The sequence below is a fragment of the Lepidochelys kempii genome, chromosome 17 (assembly GCF_965140285.1).
Source record: "Lepidochelys kempii isolate rLepKem1 chromosome 17, rLepKem1.hap1, whole genome shotgun sequence".
In the NCBI taxonomy this organism is placed as follows: domain Eukaryota; kingdom Metazoa; phylum Chordata; order Testudines; family Cheloniidae; genus Lepidochelys; species Lepidochelys kempii.
In genome coordinates, this window is record NC_136396.1 from 386734 (window position 1) to 400895 (window position 14162).

Consider the following 14162-nt stretch of genomic DNA (forward strand, 5'->3'; position numbering starts at 1 on the left):
CACTCCACATTCCCAAGAACGGTCCCTGCAGTTCCCTCCCTGCCAATATACAATACTCAGTTTCCTCCACCTGGGCCAATTTTTAATGTCCTTTGTCATCAGGAATTCCTGGACCTCGGTGGTTTCAGCAGAGCGAGTGTTCCTTCTCTCTTGGAACAGTCGTGGTTTAGCATTATACAGGGGAGAGGTTACTAGCACATCACTCTGTAATGATTTGCTTCTTGTAGCGAAATCCAAATGCATGGTAGTTCTGTCAATGACAAGGGAGAGGTTACTAGCACTTCACCTTGTCCTTTTCTCTTGCAATCCAGAAGGAACAGCAGCACCAGAAGGAGAGAGAGGCCAATCATCAGTCGGAGAGTCATCTCGAGATGGAGGGGCCTTTTTGCAGTGAGAAGCATGGGTCCAGGTCTGATTGCCTTTTACTTGTACCTCCTGCTTTCAAAACACACAGTGATGTAAAAAGGAAAACACCTCGTATTGCAGCCCCTTGGAGCCTAATAGGCTTTTAATTAAGTAGCATTGTGTACTTACATTCCTTTCACCCCTTCTACAATATACACTGCACATGTTCTTTTCCTTAACATCCTTAACCCCTTTATACATTTTGGGTGGTTAAATTCCAATAGACACCCCTTATGTTCTTTTAGCTAATCTGACTAAAATATTCATAGCCAAATGATTTCAATCAAATAGTCTCTTTGCCTGGATTTATTTACAGACATTTCTTTGGAAAAGGGCCCATTTTTCCTTCAGAATGGCTGCAAAGAAACCAAGAATTTTTTCTTTTTAGCGTTTTTACAAAATCCAATTGATGATTCCCTCCAACAACTACAGAGTTAACCTTTCACTCTTTCCTTAAATCACTTGCTTATTCTCCCAAAACGACACCCCAGTCAACTTAGATTTTTACCATTCAAATGATTGTTCCAGGGGGTTAAATTCCCCATGCCTATACTTACTGCTTTCCCTTAGTCCTGCCACCATGCCCCTCAGGGCTTCCAACCGGGTTTTCCATTTTTTTTTCTCTGCCTGCCTGGGTCCGATCCTTTTTTCCTTGCTGCACTGTCCCTTTCCCTGGGCACAGGCTTTGTTTCACTACCAACTTAGCAAGGTGTGTGGGCTCCTCAACCAGCCCCCACCCCTACTGGTCTCTTTCCTTAAACATTCTCATTCACAAGGGCTACCTGAGTCCTCCCCCATGAAGCTTGCCACCTGGACAGAACACACAGACAATTGGTGTTTTAACTGTTCAGTTTTCTCTAGCTGCCAGGTACACATCTCTTCTTATTGCCCAGTCCTGCTATGACCAGGGGTAGACTCACCTGCACCCTTTCCCCGTAGACCGGGGGGGGAGAGGAGGAACGCTAAACCTCTCTCCGGTTCTCAGGCATACTGTGACTGAGAGTGGGGCTCACCTTTAATTATGCAGTCCTCAACGTAAAATACCACCAGTGCTAGGCAAACCAACGTGAAATGTCAAGGGCAAAACAGAGAGATGATGTGCACTCTGCAGAGCTCCCCCCTCCACAGTTCTTCACCAAAACTGTGACAGATTTCTGTTACCAATCTACCTGTGCCTCAGTTGATCAGGCTAAGACTGCAGGATCGTAGGGGCGGAGATGAAGAGAACACACCATGTGACTAAATTTTAAAGCTTCATTAATAAAATAACAAACAGTGATGAGTGTGGGAACTGCTTTCACGTCACTCAAAGGAAGGAAGAAGCGTAAGTGCTCAAACCCTGACCCACTTTCATACTCACAAACATGCTGCCCAGGCTGGCCAGGCCCGGGGGTAGGAGAGACAGAGAGAGAGAGAGAGAGGGGTGGACGGGAGGTTATCCTGTGCACAGGTTGTCCAGAGATACGCTGCAAAAATCTCCAACTTACTTCTGCTCTTGGGAGGGTTGGTTGTGTTGTGGGTTTTTTTGTTTTTTTTTTTTTACGCCCTGGGGTCTCTTGGGTCTTCCCTTTCAGAGACCTTTGCTCGGTATTCCAGTCCGAGCTGGCTGCCAGTGGCTTCTTCAGTGTCTGCAAACCACACCGGCTCCAAGGTTGCAAAGGCAGACTGTTGGGTCTCACTGGGCAGCCAACCTTTGCAAATGTAATCTCAGTCCTGCAATTTGTTTTGCCTCTGTCTATATTTTTCACATCCAGCTGGGGTTGAAAGGCGTGTGTGTGCGTGCGCTTGGCATGATCTGTGTTGATTTTTGACCTTGAACGCAGAGCAGCTCTCTCTTTATCTCTAGGCCAAGCTGACTTTCAAATTAACCCATTCCTTTCCCTCCTTGCTTTCAGCCTTAACTAATTGGGGATATAAAGGAGCAGAGGGAGTTGCTCAGGTAGGGAGGCATCCGGATGCTTTGCATTTAGTTTTCAAATCCTGTACTTGTTTTAAATTTTTCCTGGGAGTCCTTCAGACTCCGCACACGAGACTCGTGAGTCTCTTTGTGGCTTCCTCCCACCAATAAACAAATTTCTCCCACTGTATGTCAGAGGCTTTTGGTGATGTAAGGGTTCCTCTGAGGTATATGATTTTATCTAGATCGAAGGTACCTTCTAGTGAGAATTGTTTAGATGGACTATCGTGTGTAAAAATTCCAGTTTTCTAAATACCTGCAGGTCCTAGGACCATAATGCACATGCATATAGTACGCAGGGGTGCCCTTCGGTGGTGTAGGAGAATTCTTAGACTGTCCCCAATGCATTTTGCAGTCACACAGGGGAATATCCTGTCCGCTCAATGGCTCATAGGGGACCCCTGTCCATTTGGCAGCTCATAAATTAGGGAAGATTTTCACTCACACCCCAGGAAAGGGTCCACTGGGTCACAGTTTCCACCAACTAGCGGCTTAAGTCTGGACCTGGTCAGTGGCTCATAAGTAAGGAAAATTCTCTGCTGGGTCACAAAGTTTGGCTAACCCCCCTTGCTTTCAGAACTCCCACATGGGGTAGCCCTGGGGCAGCTGGAGTCGGCTTAAGTCTTGGACCTGATTAGCGGTTCATACCCGCCTTCATTCATTCATACACACACATTCGTTCCCCATACCCTGATGCATCTCATTTAACAATAACCTTAATTCTTTATGTCCGGACTTAATACAACCTTTCCCTTATTTGAGGCGGCAAAAACCCCTCAGCACCGATACATTAACCTTATTGAGGGTGGCAAGACTAAATGCTCAGTACCACTTCAAACTAACCTTATTAAGGGCGGCAACAGTTCCTCAGTACCACTTTGCATCTGATCTTGTTGCTTAATCAATAAGTTTGCATGGCGTAAGCTCCAAAGGGATAGACGGCCCCACAGGCAGTCCTCTTCTAATACCCCAATAGAGATTTCAAAGGGTCTCTTACCTCTGTTGTGATGCCATGGGGTTCGAAGGGGAACGGTCTGCAGTAGCTACCGCTGTCTCAACCAGGCATTGCCATCCAAGTCACGGCACCAAATTGTGGAAGAAAAATGCAGTCTTCACTCTTAGGTTTCAGAGTAACAGCCGTGTTAGTCTGTATTCGCAAAAAGAAAAGGAGTATTTGTGGCACCTTAGAGACTAACCAATTTATTTGAGCATGAGCTTTCGTGAGCTACAGCTCACTTCAGCGGATGCATACCGTGGAAACTGCAGAAGACATTATATACACACAGAGACCATGAAACAATACCTCCTCCCACCCCACTGTCCTGCTGGTAATAGCTTATCTAAAGTGATCATCAAGTTGGGCCATTTCCAGCACAAATCCAGGTTTCTCTCTCCCTCCGCCCCCCCCACACACACAAACTCACTCTCCTGCTGGTAATAGCCCATCCAAAGTGACCACTCTCTTCACAATGTGTATGATAATCAAGGTGGGCCATTTCCTGCATAAATCCAGGTTCTCTCACTCCCTCACCCCCCTCCAAAAACCACACACACAAACTCACTCTGCAACAAGTCAGAGACAATTTATTCTCAAGCAATTGCAAGGGGGAGAGTGCATGTGGCCAGGGATCCCCCCTTCGTAGGCAGGTCTCTGCCTGATAAACAATTAGGGCAAGCATTTATACCTTTTGTTACATACAATAACTATCAACTGCTGCGTCTTGTTTATTCATATTCCTTCCTGATATCTTACTTTTTCTCAGCAGTTCCTACTACAGTCTGTGTTCCATTCTTATCTAACAGCATCTCTTACAGTTTTCCCACTCGCTTCCCACTCGCCCAGGCCCTGCCTTAAAGTCTTGTGTTATTAGAGTTAGCCTGACTCTTGCTCTATTCCTAAGAAAACTAAGATATCTGTGTCCAAATCCCCTTTATCCCTTTTTTACTTCCACAACAAGTATGGCCCTTCCCTCTCTTGTCTCCCCCTCCCAACTCAGCTGGCGCACAGGCTGGTTCCTGGGTGCCTGGTCATTAAGTATTGTAAAAATAGCAATTAGGATAACTTTGGAAAGAGTAACTTACTTCTGTAGTTAATCTTTTAGCTTCATGTTAGCTGCAGTATCAGTAACCCCAAGCACTCAACCAAAAAAAGGCCCCAGAAATCTTCACACTTTGTGGGGGCATTTAAGCCAAACTCTGAGTATTATTTGCCTGCTGGGTTTTGAGCTTTTAGGTTACAATTGGGGTCATGTTTTTCCAGCATTTCTTCACAACCAAGAGGGCTATAAACTTTTTTTTATTTAAATGAATGCTGAGATTCTCACGTTCCCAATAGCTGGTGTATTAAGAAAAAGAGCAAATATCCTAAGAGTTGTCAACACTCTAAGAATCACTGTGAAAACCCCATGTTAAGCAACTACATACCAACTGCCAGATCCACAAAAGGGGTTAGGTGCCTAACTGCCACTTTAGGCACCTGAGACCAAAAGTTTGCACCTCCGAACCATCCACTCATCTTGCCCAACCCTATAGGTGCCTGAATTCCCCAGGTGCCTACGTTTTCACCAGTAAAGTCCCCTCAGTGCCTAGGGTCCAATCTGGTATGTGATGTCAGAGCATGGCTAACTTGAACACAGAGGAAGTGGAGGTAGTGCTCCCTTTATACCCAGTAGCCCAGTGCAGTGTTTTTCAAAGGAAGGCATTGGGTCACTCTGGTCAGCACTGCCGACCAGGATGTTAAAAAGTCCTGTCGGCGGTGCTGTCCAGCTAAGGCAGGCTAGTGCCTACCTTTTTCCACATTGTGCTGCACCCCAGAAGCAGCCAGCAGCAGGTCTGGCTTCTAGGCAGCGGGGCCCCGGCCCCGAGCACCAACTCTGCACTCCCATTGGCCAGTTCCCTGACATGATCAGGGTAGTCAGAACCTGACCACTAGCACAGAGAATCATTTTAATCTCATAAAAAATGTTAGGTTAGAGGCTGTTTCTGCAATGACGCAGCTATCATTATCAATAATAGTTATGTTTGACTCATTAAAACCCTTTTTGAAACAAAAGCTTGACCTTGGTTATTTAGTGTAAACGGACTCTGGGAAATAAAATGTTTCTCAGCAATCTGTAATGTTATTCCTTAGGAGAACTGTCCCTGAGCCTGTCCATGAGTTTCTGTTCTGTAATAGGGTTAGTGGGTACTTTGGTGTGCGGGCACTGAGAAGCGTTGTCAGTGTGGGGGTCTGGTTGTGCAGTTACTTGGGTGTAATGACTAGAATGGTCATGATGTTAACCTGGAAGAAAGGGAGTCACTGAGCAAGTTTTCCCCACACTGGTGTAGTTATTGGAATGTGCTTCTTTTGAGTATAGTGTCCCTGTGGGTGTTCTACCGTAGGATGCATACACCCAGGGCCGTCCCTACCCATACACAAAGTACATAGCTGCATAAATTTCCTGGTGCCCTACACAGCTGTGTGCTGTTCCAGCCCCTGCACTGCCTCTTCCCCGTAGCCCTTGCTCCGCCCCTTCCCACCCCCACTCCAGCCCTTCCCCTGAGGACTGTAGCAGGGGTCAGGCCCACCCTGCACTCACCAGGCGGCAGGAAGTGGAGTGACCTGTCTCCAACCCGCTCTGCTGGCTTGTGCTGGGGGGTGGGTTTCCCCTGGCCCCCCAAGCCTGCTCCTGTCCCCCCCCCCCCATGGAGGCTTGGGGCCCCACACAGCCCCCACAAGGGCGGCTGCATAGGCTAGGGACAGCTCTGCATACACGTGCGCATTCTCAACCAGTGACTGCAAAGTAGCGTTTTCAGGCTAATGGCTGCACGGAACAGTGCATCATGCTGTGAACAAGGAAACATATGAGCCCACCACCAATCAGTTCCTTCTCAACCACCTGCAGTTCATAGAGAGTTCTGCTGCCTGCTGTATTCAGCTCCCTATCTTAACATGTAAATTGTGTGTGTGAGTAGTTACTTTATTTATATTTTACCTTTGTTTCAGTTTCTGTTAGTTGGGGTTGGGAAGAAGCAGGGTTCCTTCCTCTTCCCCGATTTTCGGAGTTAGGAGTATAATTATGACCAAGACACAGGGTTTAAGGCTGTGAGACTTGCCACATGTCCTTTCCCCACAGCGATGGGCATTCCAGCTGCCTGCGAGATTTGAGGCACTCCTACAACCCTGCCAAACGCAAGGTCTGTTGGGATTTTCAGGCCAGATCCAAGGAGGACAGGAAGGCTAGATTTAAGATGATAGTAATGGAGCATATCCTAGCTCACAAGGGATTTGCTCTCCCCACCACCCTATACATCAGCCTCTATGTCACAGACATCCTCAGTCACTTTTGCTGCTTCATGTGCAACCCTGGATAATAAGACTTCAAAAAAGAGTAAACACGTCTCCCATCAAGGAATTGAAGAAGAGCATTGATCACCGCATAAATCCTAATCTCAAGAGACCTCTCATCGATGAAGGTCCAATTCCAATCACTCAAGGTCCAAGGAAGACGCTCTGCTTGAATATGCCTGCTGCAAGAACGGTTACTTCAGCGGCACCATCTGATGCCTTGAGGCACAGGGCTACCACTCATGCACTGATATCTCACAGTACCTCTGAAAGGGGACATGCAAAAACAAAAGAAGGAAGCCAACCCTGGGGGGTAGGACTGACGGTAGGGGAGACAAAAGTATTCAGAAGGCATGTGTGTTTGCAGCCTGAGCCTGGAGAGCCTTTCCATTTCCCCTGCTTTTTATAATCACCCAGTATTATCCAAAGCACAGGACTTGGTGGTGATATGGGACTTCAACTACCCAGACATCTATTGGATAATCTGTGTCCTGATGTGTTATTTTTCCCAACAAATTCTTGGAACGTATTGGAGACAATTTTTTATTTCAGAAGGTGGAGAAAGCTACTGTGGGGAGGCTGTTCTAGATTTGATTTTGACAATTAGGGAGGAACTGGTTGAGAATTTGAAAGTGGAAGGCTGTTCTAGATTTGATTTTGACAATTAGGGAGGAACTGGTTGAGAATTTGAAAGTGGAAGGCAACTGGGCTAAAAGTGATCATGAAATGGTAGAGTTCATGATTTTAAGGAATGGTAGGAGGGAGAACAGCACAATAAAGACAATGGATTTCAAGACTTTAGCAAACGCAGAGTTGGTAGGTAAAATCCCATGGGAAGCAAGTCTAAGGGGAAAAACAATTGAAGACAGTTGGCCGTTTTTCAAAGAGATGTTAAGGGCACAAGAGCAAACTATTTCACTGCGTAAGAAAGATAGGAAGTATGGCAAGAGACCACCCTGGCTTAACCAGGATATCTTCAATGATCTAAAACTCAGAAGTCCTACAAAAAGTGGAAACTCTGTCAAATTACAAAGGATGAATATAAACAAACATAAGTATGTAGGGACAAAATTAGAAAGGCCAAGGCACAAAATGAGATCAGACTAGCTAGGGACATAAAGGGTAACAAGAAAACATTCTACAAATACATTAGAACCAAGAGAAAGATCAAGGACAGAGTAGGCCCATTACTCAATGAGGAGGGGAAAGACAATAACAGAAAATGTGGAAATGGCAGAGGTGTTTAATGACTTTTGTTTCAGTTTTCACCAAGAAGGTTGGTGGTGATTGGAAGTCTAACATAGTGAATGCCAGTGAAAATGAGGTAGGATCAGAGTCTAAAATAGGGAAAGAACAAGTCAAAAATTAGACAAGTTGAGGTCTTCAGATCACCAGGGCCTGATGAAATGCATCCTAGAATACTCAAGGAGCCGACTGAGGAGATATCTGAGCCATTAGCAATTATCTTTGAAAAGTCATGGAAGATGGGAGACATTCCAGAAGACCAGAAAAGGGCAAATATAGTACCCATCTATAAAAAGGGAAATAAAGACAACCCTGGGAATTACAGACTTGTCAGCTTAACTTCTGTACCCAAAAAGATAATGGAGCAAATAAATCAGTTTGCAAACACGTAGAAGATAATGAGGTGAATAAGTAACAGTCAGCATGGATTTGTCAAGAACAAATCATGTCAAACCAACTGGATAGCTTTCTTTGACAGGGTAACAAGCCTTGTGGATAGGGGGGAAGCGGTAGACGTGGTATATCTTGACTTTAGTAAGGCTTTTGATACGGTCTCACATGACCTTCTCCTAAATCAACTAGGGAAATACAACTTAGGTGGAGCTACTATAAGGTGGGTGCATAACTGGTGGGAAAGTTGTTCCCAGAGAGTAGTTTTCAGTGGTTCACAGTCATGCTGGAAGGGCATAATGAGTGGGGTCCCGCAGGGATCGGTTCTGGGTCCGGTTCTGTTCAATATCTTCATCAAAGATTTAGATAATGGCATAGAGAGTACACTTATAAAGGGTGTGAAACACTGGAAAGTGTTACCTAGGGAGGTGGTGGAATCTCCTTCCTTAGATATTTTTAAGGTCAGGCTTGACAAAGCCCTGGCTGGGATGATTTAGTTGGGAATTGGTCCTGCTTTGAGCAGGGGGTTGGACTAGATGATTACCTGAGGTCCCTTCCAACCCTGATATTCTATGATTCTAAGCAAGACAAGAAGTAATTCTTCCACTCTACTCTGTGCTGATTAGGCCTCAACTGGAGTATTGTTCTGGGTGCCACATTTCAGGAAAGATGTGGACAAATTGGAGAAAGTACAGAGCAACAAAATGATTAAAGGTCTAGAAAAACATGACCTATGAGGGAAGATTGGGAAAAAAAATTGGGTTTGTTTAGTTTGGAGAAGAGAAGACTGAGAGGAGACATAAGTTTTCAAGTACATAAAAGGTTGTTACAAGGAGGGGGGAGAAAAATTATTGTTCTTAACCTCCGAGGATAGGACAAGAAACAACGGGCTTAAATTGCAGCAAGTGAGGTTTAGGTTGGACATTAGGAAAAGCTTCCTGTCAGAGTGGTTAGCACTGGAATAAATTGCCTAGGGAGGTTGTGGAATCTCCCTCATTAGGGATTTTTAAGAGCAGGTTGGACAAACACCTGTCAGGGATGGTCTAGATAATACTTAATCCTGCTTGAGTGGAGGGGACTGGACTAGATGACCTCTCAAGGTCCCTTCCAGTTCTATGATTAGAACCACAGTCTTTCAGGGTGAAGTTTGGCCTTAAAAAGGGAGTCCTAGCCCCTATCACTCCTCAAGTGGCCAGAGGGATCATTGTTGAGGCATCAAAGCCCTCTTGCAGGGGCTAACCTTGTATGGAAGTTAGGGGTATAGCAGAAGTACTTATTACTTCAGTCATCTGGGCTACAGTGAAGCAAAAGCCCCATGTTAGAGTCTTATAGGCAGGGGTGTTGTTTTAAGGTTAGCAAATTGGACCTTTAATCAGTTTGGTATATTGTTCTCATCTAAGTCTCTACAGACAGCACAAAAGCACTACACTTCATGCACCTTTCAAAGGGCCTGTAACAGCAATGACACCTTCAAACTGTGAAGCAAACTTCAAATACTACATGGAAGATCATGGCATTCCTTTCACACAGTCACCACACAGCTGCTACATTAAAATGAACTGGTAAATATCTAGAGTCTAGTTTGAAGGGTGGGGGGGAGAGTATGGTAACAAGCCACACCTTTCTTCCAAAACAGATCATGCTTTCCTCTCCCTGCAGCTACAATAGGGTCATCTTATTTCAGACCGGTGAGGAAATCTATTACCTACCGTAGTCTTAGTTGGAAGTTACCTAGAAGAAACTTAGCATAAAACCAGCCTTCTGTGTGCTCAAAATTTATATGTACTATAAAGACTACAAGAACCACACACAGCTTACACTAATTTACCTAACCACGTTAGCCTTCCAAAATAGTGATATAGACTTACAAAAGCTTCAAGTAAACATAATGAATGTATGTGTGGGGATTTTGGCAGTTAAAGCTGGGATCAAAGCAGTGCTAAGAAATCCCTTTTTACAAGAACTTGGGGAAAGCAATACTAGAGCAAAGTCAGAGCATGGGGTGAGACAAACAAAGTTCTGGCCACACTAAAGCCCAGATGGATTCTACTACTTGGCAGTTGAGACTTGAGTTCCTACAAACTCAAGAGATATTGCTGCAGATTAGTCTGCGTGAGATATCCTCACACCCTCCAAATCTAGCACACAACACTTTAACCCAACACTCAGCCATTAGCTCAGGAATTATCTTGATAACAGCAACCTTCTATATGACACAATCACAAATGGTAGAAGGGCCAGGATCCCATTTTTTAAAAAAGTGTAGATACTTACACATCCCTCAGATTATTCTAGTTTTGAACCCAATCCCAGTCTTCTCACTAAAGTAAGAAAGCGTTGTTGTGTTAAAAAGACTGCAAGCTAGGGCATATAACTGGCTATCAGTAACTATTCTCAAAGTCCATCTGTTTATGCCAAAACCATGACCCCATCCTGCAGTCAGGCCCAGTGAAATAAAGCTATGATTTAGAATATCTTCTATAGAAGCCACATTTATTACGTTAAATTTAAAAAAAAAAATGCATGCACTTTTTATTTATGAAGGGACCAGCCTTCTAAAGTACAGGGCTCTGTTAAGTCAGCTACACAGAAAATTGTCCCACATAGTAACAGTTTATTTTGATTTTAAAATAAAAAGTACCCAAATACTTATTTTTTAAGAACATATAGCAGTAAAGGTGTGAACTACATTTCCCATTTCCTTCAAGAAGTCCCAATAAGGATTTGGCATTCAATGAGAGAACACACATATACACCCCCAGTTGTCTTGTATTTAACCTGTACCCTATTTCAGCATAGGGGACTACAGACAGAAAAAATTGCCAGAGCTAGAATTTTGCAAAAGTACTGGGGTTAACAATGCATACTCTTGCAAAAGTTGTCATCTCACTTACATGGAGGTCAGGACCAAGTCTATGTCTGATTGAAAAATGGTACCTTGAGCAGCAATGCACCCAACAGCACCATGCTGGGTCTGATGCAAACTTGACAAATTATTGCTAAACAAGATCCGCTTATGTTTCTCGGGGGGGGGGGGGGGGGGGTGTCCGTCCTAATTCTGACCTCAATGGTTTTGACCTTAATTTTATTTGAAGTCTGGCTTTTTTTCATTAGCTTGAAAGACAGGATGGGCAAGTACCTCTTTGGTTAAACTGCAGTACAAGCCATTTGGCAGAAGGTGTTGTGTAATGCCTATGCTTACATCTCCTGCCCCTCCCCCCCCCCCCAAGAGATCAAGGTGGTACCTTTACGATGCTCAGCCTCAAAAAGACTATACTGATTAGTTTAATACCATATTTATTATTTAGATTACTGTAAGAATACACATCACTTTACAAACACATAAGATGACACAGACCCTGCCCCAAGGAACATACAGTATAACTCAGACAAATACAAAAGGCATAAGAGGAATGCACACAGCACTGGGAGGGGATTAATGCTTCAAGGGTGAAGAGAAGAAATGGTTTTAGAGGAAGTAAAGGGAGGTTTGCTTGGCGCATGGGAAGTTGTTCCAAGAATGTGAAAAAAAGAGGACAACAGAAAGAAAAGGATTGGGTACAGTGCAGGACAGTGGGTGCTGAAGTAAGCACAGAAATGGGGTAGATAAGAATATGCATCTATAAAAGCAGTCACTGTTTCAGTTAGTTCCACAGAAGTGAATGTTGTGAAGTTTTAATTGAAAGGTGCTGTTTTACTGCCACTTCCCAGCAGAAGTACTTATCTAGTGATGTAGATTAATAAATTCATAACAATACATATTCATGTGGATACAGGCAGCCAGGAAAGTATAATTGAAAGATGTAGCTACAAAAATATTGACAGGTTTCAGAGTAACAGCCGTGTTAGTCTGTATTCGCAAAAAGAAAAGGAGTACTTGTGGCACCTTAGAGACTAACCAATTTATTAGAGCATAAGCTTTCGTGAGCTACAGCTCACTTCATCAGATGCATCTGATGAAGTGAGCTGTAGCTCACGAAAGCTTATGCTCTAATAAATTGGTTAGTCTCTAAGGTGCCACAAGTACTCCTTTTCTTTTTACAAAAATATTGTATCTGCTTTGTCCTGCATTCCAATGTTTGTCTCTATATTTTGTCTCCTAAACTAGTCAGCTTGTCAAAATGGAAGCTTTCTACTTTACCCATACTTTAGTGATGTTTTAATTATAATCTCATTATTTTGCAGTTTTCCTCTAAAAGACCTGTGGAGTAGAGGCCACTCTCACTATGTTAGGGGCTGTTATATTAATTACTGCAAAAGTGTTTAGGTCAGAATGAAACTCTCAGCAAAGTTTGCCTTTGTTTTCTGCAAAATATCCACTGGCCAATCAGTTATACATTAAAGCCGGTTTTCAATACAGCTTTTGATTTTCAGAATCCTAAATAAAAAGACCAATCATATCCAAAAAAGTACCCCTATCAATGCCAGGAGTCACCCCAAAATGCAGGCACACCTTCTATACAGGCACCACTTAAACAGACTTGGAGACACATCCACATCATAGCAACAAGCATTTGCAGACCAGGGTGGTGTTCTGTTTTCAGACATTCAGGGGACATACACTGATGAGATGAGCTGTGTCTTTTTGGATTGGAAGTGCATGGAGTTGTGAGTGATGCACAGAAAGCATCTGAACGCTAGAAAACGTTTTTTTTCTAGCAATTGGAGATTATGAAATTAATGCAACTCATTTGCTCAGAATTCAACATTAATGCATTTAAAGGGGCTGTGCACGCGTATTAGGGTTTCTTCTCTGGATCATGCTGCTGGACAGACTGAGGACAAATACCTCATTAAACTCACTCTGCTGTTAAGGAAACATGTTCATGGGCAGCTTAATTTAGGATAGCAAGACATGTTAAGTATGAGCGTCCTGGCATAATACAGTTCCATGATACACAGGTAAGGACCATATTCACCACTGTAGGGATGAGAGTATTTTGGTTGTCCTGTTAGACCTTTACATATAGACATGAAAGTCTCTTGTTTCTCAGCATTTATACCACACTCATCACCATGGTATCTGAGCCCTTTACAATATTAAATATTTTAAAGCATCTTATAAAGCTAGGGTATCAAACAGTTGTGGACAGATCTGGTCCAGGTAACTTGAATTCATGAGAGCACCGTAACTAGATTCCCCACAATCTCAGTTTAATTTTTTGGTAAATGATGTTTCTAGCCTAAATGAGTGCAGAATTCCTCTGCCTTCTATTCAAGTGAATAGGGTATCAGTTCTAAAGCCTAGAGATCACACATCAATGTCAACATACTGTATGTTAATGATTGCATTGCTGATCATTTCAGCAAATGGAATAGGGTTGGAGAGAAGCCCTCCACAGGAGGGAATTAGTCATTGCAGTGGGGATGTAAATGCAAGAATAAATGTTTAGTTACTCCATAAAGGCTGTATTGACCCGATTTCTGTGTAAGCCTCCCAGAAACATTAGTATGGTCTCTGCTGTGGATCAAGAGGAATATGCCCCCCCCCGAATTTATATCCTAGTCCCCTTACCATGATTAAACATGGAATCTTGGGCTCTCCTCTAATGAATTTGAGACCCCTGTTAAGGTTTCCATGCAGTAAGGTCATGCAGCTGGCAGACTGCGATTCTCAGACTGTCTGCATTTGTAAGGCATGGAACTAAGGATTCTGGCTGCAATTTGCAAAAGCACCCACTAACTGGATGCTCAGAGACAGTTTAAAGGGGCCTGCTTTAGGGAGGGTGGGTGTTCAACACTTTCTGAAAATTGGGCCCCTTTAAACTCTCTCATAGTGGGCATCTAAAATCAGTAGCCAGTTTTGAAAATTAGGTCTCTGTCTTTACCACATTATTC

General features: G+C 43.7%; 1 long non-coding RNA gene across 2 annotated transcripts in view; it reads left to right on the forward strand.

Annotated features, from left to right (window-relative positions):
* The window catches only part of LOC140899780 (uncharacterized), a 57674-nt gene that overhangs the window by 3955 nt on the left and 39557 nt on the right, over window positions 1-14162 (forward strand). For both annotated transcript variants that reach the window (XR_012155444.1, XR_012155445.1), the window contains exon 2: window positions 312-409. This is a non-coding gene — a long non-coding RNA (uncharacterized LOC140899780). The remainder of the gene's footprint in view (window positions 1-311; window positions 410-14162) is intronic.